The following is a 20,638-nucleotide window of genomic DNA, read 5'->3' on the forward strand; positions in this document are numbered from 1 at the left end:
TCTTAACGAGAGTAACGTAATTGTTACATGATGGAAAGACCAAGAGAGAGAAAATTCGCATACAATAATAATAATTAGCAATGTAACCGTCGTAAAACGATTACTTATAATTACGTTAACTCGAACATCTCTTCTCTCATGTCGTCATGTCGGGCTAATTGTATCCGTCGACACGCGTATATATGGCGCAATGCAAACGAGAATCCGACAATCGGCAGACCCGCGATTCTATCGTGGGTCTGTAATTACGACACGTCCCACAGGCTGTCTTAAGGCCCCGCGTAAGGTATGAAAGAGAGAGAAAGAGAGAGAGAAAGAGAGAGATCGTCCGATCGATCTTCTCGACAAAAACCCGGAATCTCCGGGGAACGAACCTGTGCAGAGGGAAAGAGGTACCATCGGCCGGTCGTCACGTAACGCTTGTATATTCGAATACCAACCTGGGCCTGTTTATCTCTTTTCTCTCTCTCTCTCTCTCTCTCTCTTCCCTCTAACTCTCTTCTCCGTCGTGCCTACAGGGCCTCTGACGGTCGGCGTAAGCACGCATCAAACATCACGCATTCAGACCGGGGTTTCGCGGCCAGGTAAACACAGACCCGCGGCAAATTCGGGACCTCGTGTAAATCGCGAGCAAAACAAGTTCGCGCGCGGAGCCCGCCGGATACGCATTTTGGTTTTTGAACCCCCCTCTTTTGCACGCCATATTCGTCAGAAAAGAAAAAGAGGGAGAGAAAATGCGAAACAACTGTGAGGGGAAAAGGGAAGACTGCTCTTTTCTAAAAAAAATAATATTTACTTAGAAAATAAATACGCTTGTGTAGGGATTATATCCCTCTGTGATTTATCATGTATATACGTAAAAAATATTCCGCGTCACAAGTTCATAAATATGTTCGGTGCATTCCATTTTATACCGTACTATTAGTTTTGATATGTAGATTTTGTTAATAAGATAAATATGTTACTTGCAGTTTTTTCGAATGTAATGTAAATTTTTATTTTTTATGCGCTACAAAACTCGATTCTGATTAATCAATACCACAATTCAAAACATTTCAAAAACGTAGATATGCTGATAGTAAATAAAAAAATTTACTATTTCTTTAATAAAACACAATAATTATTCGTAATATCTAAAGTCATTGCATCTAGATTGGAGGTCGAAACAGAATAATTTTAATAATTATCGCTGAATAAGGAATTGAAAAGATTCTGCTCTAAGAAAGAGCAAAAGAGAAAAGAGGAACAAAGAGAGAGAAAATAAGTGACGAAGAAGGAAAGAGTTTGCGCGGCGAAAGACTGAATAAAAGCGGCAAAGAGGAGCGCGAAGGAACGGGAGGAAAAAGGGGGGCAAGGGAAAAGGGGGAAAGGGATGAGGAAGAAGAGGAAGGCAGTCGGTGAGGCACAAGGGAGTCCGGGAGAAGTAAGGGGGCGAAGGGCAAGGTGAGGTAAGGTGGAATGCGGTTACGGTAGATCGCGGACCAGTCCTCGTACAGGTCCTGTGCGAGGTCCGAGAGAGACGAGGCCTCACAAAAAAAAAAAAAAAAAAAAAGGAAAAAACGACGAGAACAACGAGAAGCGCCCTGCCGTCCCCTCGGTCCCGCCGAGCCTCCGAAGATCGTCGCCGCCGTCGCCATTCACTACCGGGCCCCGTGTGTGTACACCCGCTTATATGTTAGCTGGCCCAATAAATTTCCGTCGTTTTATAACCGTCGACCTGCGCGCTCCGGCCTATCTACCGCTACCGAGATTATTCGCAGGCTCGCACCTGATTCTTCTTGCCGTAGAAAACAGAGAATCCGATTGTTCTCAAATCTCTGATAGCGGAATCATTGTTGATAAGACTCGACAGGTTTTTTTTCAGAATCAACTATTAATACACAAATATTCTGACTTTCACATATTTATCGTTTTTCATGATTAATTTCACGATTAATTGAATTAAAAAATCGCAATAAAAATATAAAAAACGAAAAAAATATATAGGATGTATGGATGTAGTAAATGCACTAAGCTGTACATATATTAGAGTTATAAATTTTTAATCATATTTCTTAATTAATTTCGTAATTAATTGAAATAAAAAATTGTAATAAAAATACAAAAAAGAAAAAGTTATATAAAAGGTGTAGTAATAAATGCATTAAAACTGAATATTAGAGTTATACATTGGAAATACTCATCTTCTCTTGAAGCAAATTGTTATAAAATAAAAAGTCATCTTAAAAAATAGAAAAAAAAGAAAAAATAGAAAAAATAGAAAAAAATATATAGGATGTATAGTAAATGCACTAAACTGTATATTAGAGTTATAAATTCTTAATCATATTTCTTAATTAATTTCGTAATTAATTGAAATAAAAAATTGTAATAAAAATATAAAAAAGAAAAAGTGTTATATAAAAGGTATAGTGATAAATGCATTAAAACTGAATATTAGAGTTATACATTGAAAATACTCATCTTCTCTTGAAGCAAATTGTTATAAAATAAAAAGTCATCTTAAAAAATATCTTGAGTATATCGAGGAGGAGGAGGAGAGAAAATAAAATTTTATCGTGCACATATTATGAGGAAGTCGATGCAACACGCGTTTTTTTATTATCGTAGCTTTTTACGAGCAGCCAAAATAACGGCGGACAGAGATAATATTTCGACGCAACCGCAACCACGCTCTCGCTACGATTTACTTTCGTCGGGAAATAGATTCGACTTTCGGCGGAGAGAGAGAGAGAGAGAGAGAGAGAGAGAACATGAATAATGTTTGAACGAAGTTGCGCGAGATCTTTCTCTTAGGACTCGTATTCGTTTCTCAGGATCGGGGCTTGTCAGAATGCGGTAGGTGTTCCCGATTGCTTGCCAGGACATCGCTCCTGCGAAAAAGAGTGACGTATTCCCCTGTCCGAATATTCTGGCACCATCTCCCCAATCCCATTAACTTCCCCAAATGGCGCAGCGAGAGTGCGAACAATATTTCGCGGATCCGATTTCATCAATCTTAATTCAATATTGCAGCGCGCTATAAAATAGGCTTAGAAGCTGCTCTTTAATTTGCGAACAATGTTCTTAATATTATTCTTAATTAATTATCGCTTTAAGAAAATAAATGGAATATACATATCGTAATTTTTTAATTTTAAAAAATTTTAATAAAAGTTTAATTTTTTTCCTTATTTTAGGTTGTATTTTTTTTCTCTAAAATATTACTCTTACATTTGTTAATTAACTATACTTATATTTTTTTATAAAATTTTTATATTCTTAAATATAATATTTTTAAAAAATTATTACCAAAATACGCTGTTGTTCCGTCGTATGCATTTTCTGCAGTGACCGTGCACGCAGAATGAAACGACTCGAAAATACAAAACGTAGAGTGCGAGAATTTATTGAATGCGTGTATTATGACGTAAAGAAGGGGCCTCGTTAATACCAAACTGAAACGCAAGTTTATGGTGGCCAAAGACATTTTGTAGAATTTGATCGGCTGGATTGCGTGCTGACGAGAAGCGTTTATTGGCATAATAAAAGAAGCGTTAATACCAAAGTTCTGAACATCATTCACCGGTTTAAAATGATGGATAACTGATCTCAAACGTATGACAACTGCATGCATACTACTGCTGCGCATAGTAATCATATTACATCTATCAATCTATTTTAAAACAGATGTTTCAATGATTTTATTGTATAGTATATAAGGGTATATTACAGGATAATTTTGAAATAAATCGCCAGATTTTGTAGGCAATTATTATTTATTATAATTATAATTATAATTCTTATTTAATAACATATTTCGAATGTAATTTTTCTTTCAATAAAATTTTCTCAAAAGGTTTGTTAATGTTTTCCATAAAAGAAAAATTTGAAAACGTTTCAAGAATACATCTGCAAAACTTGGCTATTTTAGAATCATTCTATATAATTCAACGTATCATCTCCTTGATATCACTCGTCTATGTAAATTCCGATTACTCTCCATTCTGCTGCAATTCAAAAGAAATCAGATCGTGTAATCGTGCGGAACGAGGACGGCAGAGAGACAGTAAGGTTCTATCAGCTCATCCGATCAGAGTCGAGAACTGACACGACTAGAAAATAAGATCGAGAGTCGATAGCTTCCTAACAGAATATTGATTCAAGCTATACACGTGGACCCTTGGCTCAAAAGAAAAAAAAAGTGAGTTTCAACAGTAATCTTCATATTCGTCGCAAAATCCTAATGTTTCAATTAATATCGCGACCCGCAGCCAAAATTTTTCAGCATCGCGAATCTGGATCTCGAAATAAGAGATCCTCATTATAGATTAAAGCACAGCAGATGCGTACAAAATTGCAAGTTATATATGGACGTAATTGATATATGCAGATTTTATTTCGCGATATACATATATTCGCAAGCATACGCGATGATACGCCTTTTATATCCGCTGTTACTTTGATCGCGAAGTAATTTATATTCGGAGAGGTGGAGGGAAAATTAAACAGATTTTAATATTTTTTGCCATCTTAAAGAGAGATTATGTATAATATACATATACTACACAGCCATATGATAACAATAGGAAATAATCTACTAGTATACAAGAAGCCTATAAAAATATTATCATTTTAATTCACTTGTCGCAAGATGATTGATTGATTCGCACGAACGGGCAAATGACATCACGATTCTGAACAAAAAAAAAAAAAAAAAAAAAAAAAAAATGAGACTGCGCGAATTATACCGGGATATCCATATGCGAAGGACGCGACGCGAAAGACAGATGACCGTAATGCGATTCACGTGTGTCCTCGAATCATCTAAGAACGAAAACGTGAGATAGAGGCATCCGGTACGGGCACAAACCCGTCCGACGACTTCGAGATTCTTACTTCGGAGCGGGTGTACCTTTGTGTGTCGCATCGAAAGCGTAGATTTCTTTTTTAGTTTTTTTTTCTCTATGTTTTTCTCTTCCTTTCTCTCTTCTCCCTCCTCTCTCTCTCTCTTTCTCTCTCTCTCTCTCACTTGCTCGTACGAGAATGAACCAACAAGGAAAGGTACTCGCAGCTCTTTAACGAGCTCCTTCTCCCCCTCGGTCCGTAAATTATGAATTATTCAATGATTCATGGCTCAAAGATGGCGGATCGTGAATCGATGGAGTCGTTGATGCGACGCGTGAATGACAGGTAGACTTAAGATCCGTTTGACATTAAATGTGTCGGGGTAAATTGTGGTCCTGATACAGTCGTGCGATTCGTTTTTGATGTTGAAACACAGCAACATCGTTTCACTTTTCATACTGGCTTTCACGTGTCACGTGACAGAAAATATTGTGACACGATATTGCACGAAAAAAAAGTAGTATAGTTTTACTAAAAAGAATAGAAAGTTATTTTTAAATAATTAATTGCAAATACTTATACAAAAAAGTTGAATGACTTTAAAATCTTGTTTGAAATATAATAATTGTTATTTTTCTGTATTATATTTTATTGTACAGAGGAATATGTATATGTATAACTAATCTATTTTTTTTTATTTAATGTAATAAGTAAATAGTTGCGCTTAATTATTCAGAAATATTAAATTTATATGCTTTTTAATCAATTTTATCACATAATATTTATCAGTATCACCCGCGTATCTCATGAATATATACATATGTATATAATACAACATGTCAAAGAGAAAATTTATAGTAGATGTGTCAAATGATAGCACGTAATACATACACACGCATTCACAATTTAGAACACTACGATGACATATTATATTAATGAATTCTCGTGTTAATTGTCAACTGATTGGACAACACGGTGTTAAGGAAATCGGATAAACATCGGATTAAATTATAGTCTCGCGGTTGATGTTCATCTAATTCTGTCAATCAAGCAATCCTTTTTTCGTCCTGTGCGGTGAGACCGCACAAGAGAACGTCGTAATGTCTTGTTTAATTAATTTCTTTTTTTTTCACGTATCCTGTTTTACATCGGAAATAGGGAGAGAAGGGAGGGATGGTAAAAATGACGTCCGACCTCGACTGTCATTATGAGTTGGCTCGCATTCTAGTTGCTATAATCATTAATATATGAACGACTAGGTTCCTGTTAAACTTTTTGCGATCGGCTGTAAAATGCTAATGTATGTTCTTTTCTTCCTCTGTTATTTCGTCTCATGCACGCGGAAAACTGGAACAATCTCGATTTGGTATCGTTGCCGATAAGTCAGATTGCTTTTAGTTTCGTTTAATTAACAGGGAATAATTAAATTGCCTGTCGGACTTATTACAGCTATCTCGCAGACACGAACTTACGTTAATTGGAATATCCGACATGTCGTTTACCCCGTATATTGCGAGGTAATGAAATTAATTAGCGGGTTTACTCGCTGACGATGACCATCTTTTTTAACGATATATATATATTTCCGCACAATCTTTGCGTTAGCAACATTTTAACGGTGTGTAAACGCAATTCCCAAGGTTCATTTTAAACTTGTAACTCTTGTAAGTATTCGTTACCGAAATTCTATTTCACACCTGATAATTTTTTTACTTTGTCGTAAGGTATGCTTGCAATAACTATTTGTGTATACTATATGACATAACTTTTTTTTCCGACTTCGCGCAAGATAAATACTCTCAACTCTTTTGCTGACACAGCAAACATAAGAGACGTCGTTCTTCGCGTGGCGCAAGAATTATTTCGTAATTTCCGGTACTCGTCGGAGCGGACAAGTGACCTAATTTTTCATTTCTCGAATAGGATGTTTCCGCAGACAAGATAGCAGTCTTTCTTTCATTCTTTTCTTACGAGGCATGCTTCTTATGTTGTGTGTCTTTCATTCCCGATTAAATTCTAACTATAAATCTGTCAACCATTATCGATGATTAAAATATTTTTGTGTGATGTGTATTAAATGTACTTTTATTTAATTTAATAATACAATATATTTATAGAAAAAATATTGTTATAAATATATATATTAGGTATACCTTTTTTAAAAATCTTTTTAAAAACTTATTGAAAAAAAAGAAAAAAAATGATGTGGAATTGAAATGGATATTTTTATATTACATATTCATGTGAAAGAACTGATGATGGTTGTCACGTGTGAGACAATGTCATTTTCTGTGCCGCTTAATATTTGCGCTCAGCCTAACACCATTATCAGTAGACATTCAATATCAATGTATGCTTGTCCGCGTCGGGCGACTGTAAAACAGCGACAGACAAAGAGTCTCACTTAAACGGCATTCGGAGCCGCCATTTTCCGCGAACTGCTCGTTAATCTTCGCGGTCCCGAGGTACGAAACAGAGAGGGGTCCCACTCTCCTTCTCGAATGCAATCTTCTCCGTACACTGAATACACACAACCGCGATGCTCGGCGGTGCACTCAGTTGCACCGAGCAATGCAGCTAAGGGTCACTGCACTGTGTAGGCAGGTTTAAAAGTCGCACTGCGACGTATAGGTGCGCGCTGCCATAATACGTTGGACGACTGTATTTCATCGGGAAAAGATAGAAAGCCGGGTGCTTGCGCTTGTGGAAACGAGCCGATCTGCCGAAACGCGCGCTTTCTCTCCCTTCGAATTCGATTTGCATAATGGAAGATTATTTCAACATTGGCGGAGTAAAAAGAGGAAAGGAAAGTTCGATTTCTATTCTAAATAATATGGAAATGAAGGACATTCGGTACGCGATGACGCGTTTCTGTATAATAACGTGCCAGATATATTTTTTTTTTTTTTTCCGATGAGAGATATTTTTTTAAGACACATGAGATATATTCCCTCTCGCGATTTTATCGATCTGTCAGTTTGATTCCTACAAAAATAATGATATAAATATATCAAAAAAAAAATTGCGCCAATTAAGAATAACAAGTGACGCAATATTTAATAGAAACGTTTTAGTGGAAAAACTGTTGTAGAAAGTAACTGTTTCAATTTCCTATAAAAATAATAATATTAAATTTTTTAGGACACACACACACACACACACACACACACACTCGCGATTTTATCGGTCTGTCTCGGCAATACCGTTCGATTTCCATGAAAGTCTCGTCCGACTTAACCGCTCGTAAGGTGGTTAATTTCTCGTCGACGGGACACGCAAAATTCGGTAGCCGTACCGGGCAATTTCACCGATAACGACGCATCATTCTCTCCCCCGCGGGAAATCGAGCCGAGTACACGCGCGCGCGAGATCGAAAAGAGAAGATTAACAACTTCAAGGACGATGAGCGATGGGAGGTACGTTCGATCTGGACGGTAATTAATGCCGGCGGCGATCGCGATTCCGAGGGCGGTACCAAAAGGAAAACAACGGACGCGCGGGAGGCCCTTTGAAGTCGCGAATCGCGGTGCTGAAGCTGCACCGCCGGCAGGAAGCGCATTGTGTCATTAGCTCTATTTAGACTTTGGCTAATTGACGATAAGAGAGCCGGGTTTTCTTCCATTTCTCATACAGAGGAGAAGGAGTTAACGGTAGTTTTCTATGCAAGAACATAGTAATAATCGTTGAGAGAAGAATAAAAAGCAATTAGACACATTTATGCAGGCACATTTATTCATTAAATCAAAAAAAATTACGAGGTTTTATCTGGACTCTAACGTTTTCTATATTTTGAAACATATTAAAAAGTTATTATCTTTTAAAAAACATTAATTTTACTACTTTGTATAGTGATTAAATTTACTATTTATTTAAATTTATATTTTTTATTAGATATATCGCTCCTTTAATACCAGCAAACATTTTTATATTCAAGTATATTATTAAATCACATGCGTTGCAAGTCTCTAATAATAATAACTGAAATTACTATACAGTGACATAGTAGCTGAAAAAAAAAACGAGATGGGGGCGATCGGTAGACGAGGTTAGTAACCATCGTCCTACATCGGTATATATATGTATATGTATCACGAGACGCATCATAAAACTTTTAAACAGCTCCTCGTCACGATTTGATCGTTTGCCGGCCAACTCTGATCAATCGAGCGATGCCTGGCACGATTCAAGATAGATACGGCACGCTAATGTGCTGCGACTCGCGTGTTGAAATGTTTTCGCTCAGTTCTAGATCAATCTTCTATTTCACGCCAAATGATAATTAAAGGGCACCAAGCAATGGGATCACGCAAAACAAGTCATTCTGCGAGTGTTTCATCGACACGTGTTACACGCTAAGGTTCTATAAATTTCGCGTAACTTTCACATTGTTGAGACAAAACGTTGCTTTGTATTCTGACGAAGATATGAGCGAGTTACACGAGTAACAACAAAAAATTTCAGTGAGATTTAGTAATATGAAAAGTTAATCATCGAAATTACTAAATTAGATTAAACTGCATATATTTCTTATAATTTATTCGCGCAATTTTCAAAAGTTAAAAAAACGTTGTAGGGACTGTATTAGTAAATAATTATTAGACCGATACAATTTGAATTATGCTTTAATACATATTTTATATCTTCTTAATATGAACCTCTTGAGATAATATTAATCAAGCAAAGTTGAATAGCGGGAGTTTTTGCAATCAGTTTTTAATATGGACTATTAAGAGACCATTAAATCTCTCATCTCATATTGACTCAAGGACCAGTCACGTTACGATTCTACCCACAGAGTATCGTCGTACTTATGACAGTGGTTTTGTATATTCACATTGAACCGGGTCTCATTGTTTGCTCCCGTCAATCGATCATCTTACGAATGAAACTGGCGCCGTAAATGGCACTTATCTCCGTGGCAGACAAAGGGATAAAAGCCGAGGACACTTACTAGTTAAAGTTAAATGAGATTAGTACCAATTGCTCTGACAGAAGACATTCAAGACGCTTGACAAACGCCTCCCGGACACTATAGACAAGAGATAAAGCTTCGTCATTACATTACACATTACATTATCATTACATATACTTATCGGAGACATTTGTGTTCGATGAGAAATGGCTGAATTCTCAAGAAAAACGTGATATGCCAAAGTAATTATCTCTCCCCTTTTTTCTCTTTAACTGGCATCTTAATTATTAAATTGATTTCTATCTTTCTCTCTACTTCTTCTCTATTTCAATTAACGGTCTCGCATCCGCGAGTTCGATTTATCACAATGTTCCCATTGTCGGCGCGAGCAATTACAGTAATTACATTCGTAATCTAGGCGCTCCATCAATCAATATATAGGCAGATAAACGGAGCTCGTTAGGGTCCGAAAATTGACCGTCTTGTTTATTCGTCGTCGTAATTGGCCGAGAGAAGGAAGGTCCGAGTCGATCGATAGCTGTCGCGCTTTTTTCCCGCGTGGGTGGGTGAGCGACGCTCATCAGGGCGACGCGCGGGACCATCGACGGGAGGAGACGTGCATTGTGCTGTTAGACAAGTCGCTGGACAAATGGCCGCGCCATGGATGGATGGATAGACGCGGTCGTTGACAATTACAATGAATCATACACGATACGTCAGCCTCGAGACCGGTGCTCGGTCATGCTGCAACACATCTCCCTTTCGTCTCCTCTCCTTCGTCGTCGGCCCCGGGCGACTTGTGTCCGCGCTGCTTACATCGCGAATCGCGCTGTCGGGTTCCTGATACGAGACGCAATGCGGATTCGTCGGGTGATAAGCGTATTATTCCCATCAGGAAGCAGTCGCGCGTTTACCGTTTAAATCAACGGAATTAATCTTTCTACGATTCTCGATTAATATGCTGCAGTTTGTGGTAAAATTTTTCTGCGGTTCAAATCGCGTGTTAAAGCAAAAATATTTCTCACATGATTTTAAATACGAAAGTATTATACAAGTATTTGAGTGTCGTATGACATCACACATGTTTTATTATTATTTTTTAATATTTTTATATCGAATGTCAAAGTTTTGATGAATATTGCATTACTCTTCAGCGTTGAATAATTAGATAATACAATACTATTCATACATATTGTATAAGTAATATTGGAAATCATATATTATTTACGTATTGTACACACTTATATACTGTTAGAATTTAAATCTAGTGAGGAATGATGGTTATAATAGGCCTATAATTGGCTATACATCTTTGTCGCTGATTTTTCATGTTCTTGAGTTCTTGTGCGATTCTCTTTATTCTTCTCTCTTTGCGCACGCATCCGCGACCGTTTATCTTGTAAATCATCTCCGGCTCTTGTAAATCACGTCATAGCTACGAATAAATGATAGACTTCAGCGCGCAAGGTCACTCATACGTGGTGTCGGGTAAACTCGCAGTTACTGTATTGTATTTGCATAAACCGGTCACGTTACGTGGATGACAATAACAGGGAGAACTGAGAAACTCGAGTTTGCCTCCCTCCCCCCCTCCTCCACGATTTTCACGTTCCACACGAGAAGGTAAGAAAATGAGTGACACGTGCGACGAATGCATTAGCGAGTATCTTTATATTTTCGCATGGGATGATAGTTACTTATGATGAGATTTAAAATAGAAATAATGATTTCCTTTTTTTCAAATATATTATCAATAATAATAAAATTCACATTGCACACACAGTAGTACTTTCGGAGCCAAAAGAGTTTAAAATTTTAATAAAAAATTTTAATCTCCAATTTTATTAAAATTATTTATTTACTTAAATATTATTTTCATTGTGCAATCTAATTTCAATATTTAAATAATTGTTACTTTATATTTCGTGTATTTTATATTATTACCTTTTTTATTAACACTTTTTTAATATTTAATATAAATATTTAAATAATTATTAATAATTATAAATTATTGCTTTATATTGCTTTGTGTTTTGTATTATTATCTTTTTTTTATTATTGTGTATTCTTCTACTTTCTGTATTCTTATTACCTATGTATATCTACTTGAGATTCGAATATTCATTCGCCATCCGTCTCTTCGTTATCGTCATCAATGGAAATTCCCGATCGAGTGCGCTTTTATCAAAGTTTGCTTTTCAATAACTCCTTTCTCGGTCTCAATAGCTATCATAGAAGATAGAATATCACGCTCTTGTGCGATAAGCGGCGAATCATTTTTCTTTCAAGCAAGTCGCAAGGGTGTTGCCTCTTTCAGGTTTGGTCAATAAAGATTTCCACAACCCTCGTCTTTCACGGATTACCGCGTTCACAGCCGCGTAGTTGATGGTTCGGTGGGAAAAAAAAGTAGCACATATGTCGAGTCAAGTAGAAGTTTCTTCTTTACAGTAGAAATACTTGCACGTGTAATCGTTTTCGTCTTTCCACAGTTCGATCCTTCTTACATGTGGATCCGAGCTCTCAAAGTCCGCCTGCTAGAGCGAATGTCGTCGAGTGACTTAATGCAACGTGATATGTTGCTTCCCATGTCACGTGGCCGCCATCCTGGTTATGATAATAGTTTCGGAAGCTCTAATGGCGAACTGGTTCTCGATATGATGATAAATTGCGATAACGGTGAAATATAGATGTAAAAAAAAAAAATACATTTATTTGTACGAGAGTGTTGTACAAATATTACTTCCTTCAATTTTATATTTTCTCAAAAGAGAATAAATAATACAAGCACATGAAAACTTTATGCGCCGCTATGACGTGTTACGAGAACCAGCGGAAAAGCGTGAAGAAAGGATGAGAGAAACGGGTAACATATGATAGGGATGAGACTCGGATCTCCGGTTATGTCGTCACGGTTGTCAGAAGGATTTTGGTTATTACCCAATTCCGAGGGATCACACGAAGCGACGCTTTCTAAACCCGCGGTCCGGCTTTCTTCGGCTAGATAGGCGACGATCTGATGGCGATGAGATCCATCCGGTTGCGCATGAAGCAACACACCATGAAAGATATAGTATGCCGCGCTTACAGGTCATCCCGTGCTACACACACGTGGATGGAACATCGTCCCTCTCTCGTTTGCTCGTCGCACGTGCACATATATATGTGGGCAGATGGCTTGGCCCCAGGCCTGTTTGCCCACACACTCGGGCAACTCTCGCGCGGGCACCCGGTGAATTCCTCGCGGATGGAAGAGACCGTTGGACGAGTCGATCGTTTGTAGTAGCGGATCGTCATACGCGACGACGAAATTGCTGCCGCAGGATTTTTGTGGAAATTGCACGGGAGGACAATTTAGAATGATGTTCAATTTTATGGGGAATTTTTTGTCATTTTTATGAAAGTTAGAAAAAATGTTGTATACAAATAGAAAGTTGTGTAACGTATTTAATAAGAAAATAATTTCAATATGAAAGAAGACAGAATGTTAAAAAATATTAAAACATTTTTTTCTCTATATGTGAATATTGTGAATAATTGTTTAAAGAAACTATAGCTGATTATTATTTATATAAAAATTTATTTTCCAATTAAAGAAAAAGAGAAAAGTGTACAGGAAAAAGTTGACACATTTTTCTGAATTCTTTATTCTTCTCTTCAGTTAAAATAATTGATAATAAAATATATAAGCCTCGAGAAAAGAAAGATACGAGAGAATAATCTCGCGATAATTTAGAAAAATCAACATTCGATGGGTTTCCTATAAATTCAGTTACGAGCCATTATTTCGTAGTCACTCGGTCTAGTTATTTTAGGCGGATGCGGTCGAAAGGTCGATTTACATAACAAGAGCCTAAACTCGCGTAATTTACATTTCCTTTCCACCCCTCTGTCCTCTCGTCAACGCTACGTACACGTATGCAGAAGAATAGAAATCGCGATGAAAATCGATACGAATATTCTCGTCGTATTATAGCTCGAAATATAATAAAATTAAACAAACGATTCGAATCTTAAGCTATGTACTCTTTTATGTTTTATAAAATATAGTAAAATATTTTGTTAAAAATATCTGTCAAAAATATTTAATATAAATATACTTCATAATTCATTTATAACTATACTAATTAATATTTAAACTAATATTTTGTAAGATAAAGCAGAATTTTTAAAAAGAAACGATTAATTATTATTTATATATATAAAAATTACTTAATGATTGCATCCTCTCTATAATAATTTAAAAATTTTGTGCTTTGTTTAAAAAAATACTTCAAAAAATAACTAAATAATAAATAATTTCTAATAAGACTAATAATAACTGACAATATTTAAAAAAAGTATGGCTACATTTTTAAAGTTACGATTAAATATTCGCGCATGAGAGAGCATTAGACGTGCGGCGTGTTCGTTTTGATACAGAGGAAAACCGAGGAAGGAAGTTGCTGCACCGTGACGACTGATGTTTCCGTTTGAAATAGCAACGGCATAGACGAAAACTCGTCGGCAGAATAAAAGTTCTACCGGTGCTTCCACCGGAAGCAACAGCCGTTGCATCATTATCTATTTTTTTTTTTCGTTTTTCATTCTTACACGTTCGAATACAGGTGTAGGTGCAGTTTTAGATACAAAACGCCTACAAATAATAATATAGTTTGAAATAACGAATCCATCGTCAAGATAAAAATTACATGTAAAATTCTATTCCATAAAGTAATAACGTATTTTACATTATAATATAATTATTTACAAAGTTGTAAAAGTCAATATATGTATATCGCAGTGCGTACGTTTTGTTGTTTGTTTTCGTTTTGATGTAACAGAAATATATAATCCAAATACATATATGATCGAATAAAATAAAGTCTTGATATATATAATTCAATGTAATTGCTAGAATAATATTGCAAGCACCAAGCTTTTACAGAAAACTATATCATGCGAAGCGAAACCGAACCGCCTATTACAAGGGTGAACGACACTCCCCCTAGGATAAGGGTTCGGTTGCGCATCGTGCAGGAAACCGTATGAAGAGTAGCTGGAAAGAAAATATCTGACGCCGAAGGGGATACTATATCGTAACCAAAGAGGCTTCTTTTGTACGAAAATCCGTTACGGAGGAATTCATGAGTCGAGATAACCTTGCATTAACTTTACTGAATTTATTTAATATTCCAACTTTTAACAATGGCATTTTTTCAGGTTTTTTTAATTAATTTATTAATCCTCTTGGAGAGAGTAAACATAAATTATTAAAATTAAGTATAATAAATTATAGTAAAATTAAATATAAATTAAGTATAATTAAGTAAAATTGTGTAAAATTAAGTAGATATATTATTTATCGAAGCATATTGTGGAATTAAATTGATCTCATCATCGCGAATTGACCAACGTCATGCGACTTTTTTTAGCCTGACTGACAAAGATTATTGATGTTCTCGCATTTCAACGACCTATCGAAATGGTTATTTCCTCCTATCTCTGTAACGGGTCGATTCACGTCCGCCTTTCCTGTCGAAGGGCACGAGCAGTCGGATGCTTTTACTCGCTCCAATTGGGCCGTACGCTTTTATTGAAGTGTCGACCGATTAATGACCGGGCGCAGTAATGTGTCGACCTTGTATAAATTCACGTCGACTTATTCACGTCAGTTTCCTCTCCAAAGGCGTCCATCATGTCGTCTTATACAAACAACAGCGAAGGCCGGAATTTTAATTTACGGCAGTACCGTCGCGAAGTAGCGAGATTAAACCAGCAAAGATTTGCGAGAGGAGCTATGATACGCAAATTAAATTCAAGGATAATTTTTGAAAACACGTTAGTTGAACTTGAAGAAGTAAATTTTACTAATAATTTAAATTTAATTTTACTAATAAATTAAAAATTTTTATCTTCATTTTTAAATTCTTATTTTTATTTTTATCTTTTCGACTTTCCACAAATATTATGGTTTATCCTGATTTCTTTAACGTCAATTAATTTTAATAAAGTTATTAATTTAAAAGCTCTCTCTGTTCTTTTTTTTAGAAGAAAATATTGGCAAAAAGTGATATTTTTAAGTTACGATTGCTTGATCAATATCGGAGGAATCAGTCCTTAAATGTTACTTCGTTGCGTGTGTACTTCTGCAAATTTCTCGGCGATTAAAATTAAGTCGCAATGAGAGGCCACTTTTTTGCAATCGCGTCGCTCCCATGCTCATTCCTGATATTTCAAAAAGAGGGACGCGTGGGTGTTTAAGAGTTTACGTGCCGTTCTCGTGCAACGCGAACTCCGACCCTGGCTCGCTTGTCCCCAATTTCGAAACTTGACCTCTCGATGAGGCCCCGTGCTAAGTGCTACCTAAGTTAATCGTTTAATTAATTCTCCCGGTCCGGTCGTTCGCATCGCTTTCACCCAATTAACTGCTCTCTCTCTATATCTCCATGTCACAAATTTGAGATAAAAAAAATGAAAGAGAAGAGGGAAGAAGGAGAATTTAGATCCTATGGAGCATGCTATGAAGGCACACGTTCTCCTTCGCAGATAATCATTTAAATGGATAATTGACCGCTAGACAAGAACTGAAGAAGGAGAGTGTCTGTTGTGAAACAGACAGTTTCACCCAACTATCGTGATACTGGAGGAAGGCAATTTAAGTAATTTGTATCGCGTGTGTAAGTTGCAAAATATTTCTTAAGCTAATATCTTTTATATAATTTTTAAATAACACGATGATATGAATACGAATTTATAAAGCCGATTATAATTAAAGCAATAATTTTTATCTTTCAACTCGCGTATCAATTTTTTAACAATATAGTGCATATATAACCTAACAATCTATTATTTTTATTTTTTAATATATAAATTGAATTGTGATACATATTTTCTATGGTTATTCATATTATATATGTTTATTTTAATTTTATTTAAAGAGAAAGAGAGTAATACATGTGTATTTAACTAAAATAAATATAAAGATTATCAATGATTTAAATAATTATTCTTAAACAACATAATTATATAATATAATATTGTTACATTATATCGTATCATTATTAATAAAACATGTTCCTTTACATCATTATACTCGGAGAAATTAGTACACGTCGGCTGTACACTTTGATTTTACGCGCTTTGATATTCGAGAAGAGGTTGATCAAAGTAATTATCACGTCTTTATGGCTTTTATTTTACCCCGCACAATCGAAAAGCAAAATTCATAAAGTCTTGTTAGAAGCACAAAGTATCTCGTCGGTGAATCAGGGAAGACGATGGAAAGAGGTTCGCATATAAGGAGTAGGGAAACAAGGGGCAAAATGAGAGAAGGGTTTTTGGTCGCTTGTATCTCAAGGTTCACTCAGCCTTAGTTTCAGGAGAGAATAACGTCTCAGTTTCCATACGACGTATCGCTTTCAGACTCCCTCCGAAGCTGTTCTCTAATTCCATACGCTGTTGTCGTCTACGATAATAACGGGTTTTCTTGTCGGGTGAAGATAATGTCAATTTGGCCTAAGTCAACTCAAATTTCGGAGTCTCGCCTCAAAATGAATCTTGGCAAACATTTACCAAAGGTGTACCATTAAAGAGGAAAATCTTTTGGCAATACAAATTTATACAGAATTTATAGAAGTAAAAATATACTTTATATATATATATATATATATATATATATATATTTATTTATTTATTTATTATATTATTATATTAAATACATATTTTAGGTCTAAATATATTAAATATATATATATATATATATATTTATTTATTTATTATATTATTATATTAAATACATATTTTAAGTCTAAATATATTAAAATTAAAATTGGTAATCGTAGGCAATGGAGAGCTGGTAATTTTGTTAAACAAAAAAAAAAAAAAAAAACTAAAGGATAAAAATATAATTTGAAGGAAACATAATCATGGTATTTAATAATATAAAGAAAACATTCTAAGTTTTTTACATATAATATGAGAAAGTTAACATTAATTGACAAAAATTGACTAAATATATTAAATATAGAAATGTCTATTTCACATAAAGTATAGCTTTATTTCTATAAATTCTGTATTTATAATAATATAAATTATAATTTATTATAATTATTATAAATTTGTATTGACAAAAGATTTTCCTTTGAAATGCTACGCTTTATTGCTAAATGTTTCTCTGAAAATATATATAATAAATAATATAATATAGAAAAAAAGAAAAAGAAGAGCGTTAACATTTGACCTTTTTACATGTATTATATAATCAGACAAAAGTAAGAATAGTATATTTTTCAAATCAAAATGACATATCTCAACATTTAATCATTAAAATACTACTTGCGTGAGAAACAATTATTAAGGTCACAAAATCATGAAGCGCGATACACGATAGTGATAAGCAAGGATAGATTAAACGTGTAAAGAAGGAAGAAAATACCTCGTGACTTGTTGTTGTTTACGTTTGCGTTTGCGTTTCGATTCTCCTCAACGATACTCACTGACAGTTACCTCTATGTATATGTGAATTTATATCTGTCATATATACGGTATATTTTGCCGAGTTTACCTGCGCCCACAATCAAACATCGTAAACACCACGAAATTCAGCCTCCCGCTAGTGAGATCGTCATGAATTATAGAGTGATAGCATCGCAGGCTACGCTCACGGGTCACGTTACGTCACGTAAAAAGTTTCGGCCGTGATCGTGAGACGCAGCCGTGAACAGGATTCACAAAAATGCCTTACATCGTGTGTTCAGGTAATTCTTATAACAAGAAATTCACTTTTTCCAAGATTCTTTTGCGTTTATTTAAAGGATTTATTTTTCTTCCTTTGCATAGTTGATATTCTTTTAATTGAGAGGTAGAAGATGAGCAATTAAAATCCATAGAGTGCAAAATACTATTATATTTGACACTGTATTAAAGATTTATATCTCATGCAATGTTTTTATTTTTTACAAATAATTATTATGATTGTTATGTTCAATTATACTATTCATGTATCTATTTCTTTCAAACTTAATCACATTCATTATTTGCAAAGAAAAACAATTAAGATGAAGGAAGAAGCTTATACATTGGCCTGAATCTTAAATAAAGCGTAGAAGATTAAGTTTCCAATAATAGGATTGAAGATTAAAATATTTTTTTAGAAGAGCAATATATTATATGATCGCTCGATTACCTCGATATTTTTGACAAACAAATTATAAGAGATAACAGAACTTATCTCTTATTGATAGATCGATTATATTCCTTTTTATCTCGAATGTACGATAAGATAATTGAGAGAGAAAGATAGAAATATAATTATACATCGATAAAAAAACATTATTCTAGTATGTTCATTAAAATATTATCAAAAAATTTTATTAGAAAAGGTGGAATTTTAATTAAAGTAATTTTGCAGATTTTATTAATTTGAGATGTTAAATTTAATTAAAAACATCAAATGTTCGCTTATGGAACAATCGTAAAATTTACAACGTACCACGATGTATACTCGTATATATCGTGCGTGATTGCAAATAAAATGAAAAACTAAACGCCGCCATAAATTCGACAAATCAATGATGCTGGCCTATGCATTTTCATCTCGATAGTTCGTAAACGATATTGCAGGAATCGAAACAGACGCAATTTATGCTAATATGCATTATCGACAATATGCGTCGTATCTGCTGATTCGCATACTCCGAGAGAGAGAGAGAGAGAGAGAGAGAGAGAGAGGGAGGGAGAGGGAGAGAGAGAGAGAGAAAGAGAAGGGTGCGTCGAACTCTCTTGGTTTAAGCGCACCTATATTAAGCGGCCCTTGACACTGTCAAGCGCGAACGCGCTACCAAGTGCAAGTAAACCTTCGCTTAGGACGCTTTTAGACAAGACCGGCGAGCTTTCCGAGACAAAGCGCGAGACTAGCGCGTTTTACCAGCATCTCTCATCCAGTGATCTGTTCACGAGACTGCGCGCAGGAAAATGTGTGTTTGAGTATATACATATGTATGTGTGTGTTTAGGGGAGTCTGACTTAAATATAGCTTGCAGGGGTGGCACTCTCCGCGATATACGCTCTCGCCAACCACTAAACCCTGAAATAGCTCTCGCTCGTCTCGTGGACTCTTACCTTCCCTCTCCCTCTCTCTTTGAGATGTGTAGATATTACGGCGTTTATAGCCCTCCGAATAACAGATTATAAAATTCTGCTGGCAAACTCCAAAGCCACGTTTAGCCCTTTCTCGAGGAAGTCTCCCCGTACATGTTAATATATTCACCGGATATATGAATATTTTGTTAATAAATTTTGTTTTTTTTTTTAACATTTTATACATACATTTTCCTATTCACGGTTAAAATGTTAATTCAAAATAGATACAAATTAGTGGTAATTAAAAGATATACACCGAGAGAAAATACGTACTTTTAACATCTTTTACTAATAACGTTTATACTTGTGTTGTATTGTGTTTTTATCAATATCTTTTAAATTTATACGAGATTTTTGCAACATTGAAGTTTGTCAAATCTAATTTATTATGTGACGCGAATATAAAATCGTGACTGGCCGGATGCTATTTGACCGAAGACGGATTCACAGCCAAGCAGCATCTCGCGGCCATTCCATTGCGTGTCTCGGAAAAGTAAAAGGGTAAAGCGCGCCGACGAAGAGAGAGACGACGGTCAGGACAGGCAATTAGCTTGCAGAAATAACTACTTTCCATTTCTCCGCCGCCACGAAATCTGTCCGCCTCTCGTCTTCGCGTTATCACTTGGTATAATTTCTCCAATTACATCGCACGAACGTTACATTGTAAAGCTGACATTATTTAAATTCATAATTTACCTGAAAAAAAAATCATTTATATGTCTATATATATTTTTTAAATATAATATAAATTAATCTAATACTTTTTCTCTCTCTCTCTCT

General features: G+C 35.3%; 1 protein-coding gene and 1 long non-coding RNA gene across 2 annotated transcripts in view; one reads left to right on the plus strand and one right to left on the minus strand.

Annotated features, from left to right (window-relative positions):
- Gukh (NHS actin remodeling regulator GUK-holder) overlaps positions 1–20,638 on the minus strand; it is an 86,724-nt gene that overhangs the window by 28,985 nt on the left and 37,101 nt on the right. The gene's annotated exons all lie outside the window — the stretch shown is intronic.
- LOC140662970 (uncharacterized) overlaps positions 18,148–20,638 on the plus strand; it is a 38,805-nt gene continuing 36,314 nt past the window's right edge. The window contains exon 1 of the long non-coding RNA XR_012046200.1: positions 18,148–18,474. This is a non-coding gene — a long non-coding RNA (uncharacterized lncRNA). The remainder of the gene's footprint in view (positions 18,475–20,638) is intronic.

Source organism: Anoplolepis gracilipes, chromosome 2 (genome assembly GCF_047496725.1).
Source record: "Anoplolepis gracilipes chromosome 2, ASM4749672v1, whole genome shotgun sequence".
NCBI classification, from domain to species: domain Eukaryota; kingdom Metazoa; phylum Arthropoda; class Insecta; order Hymenoptera; family Formicidae; genus Anoplolepis; species Anoplolepis gracilipes.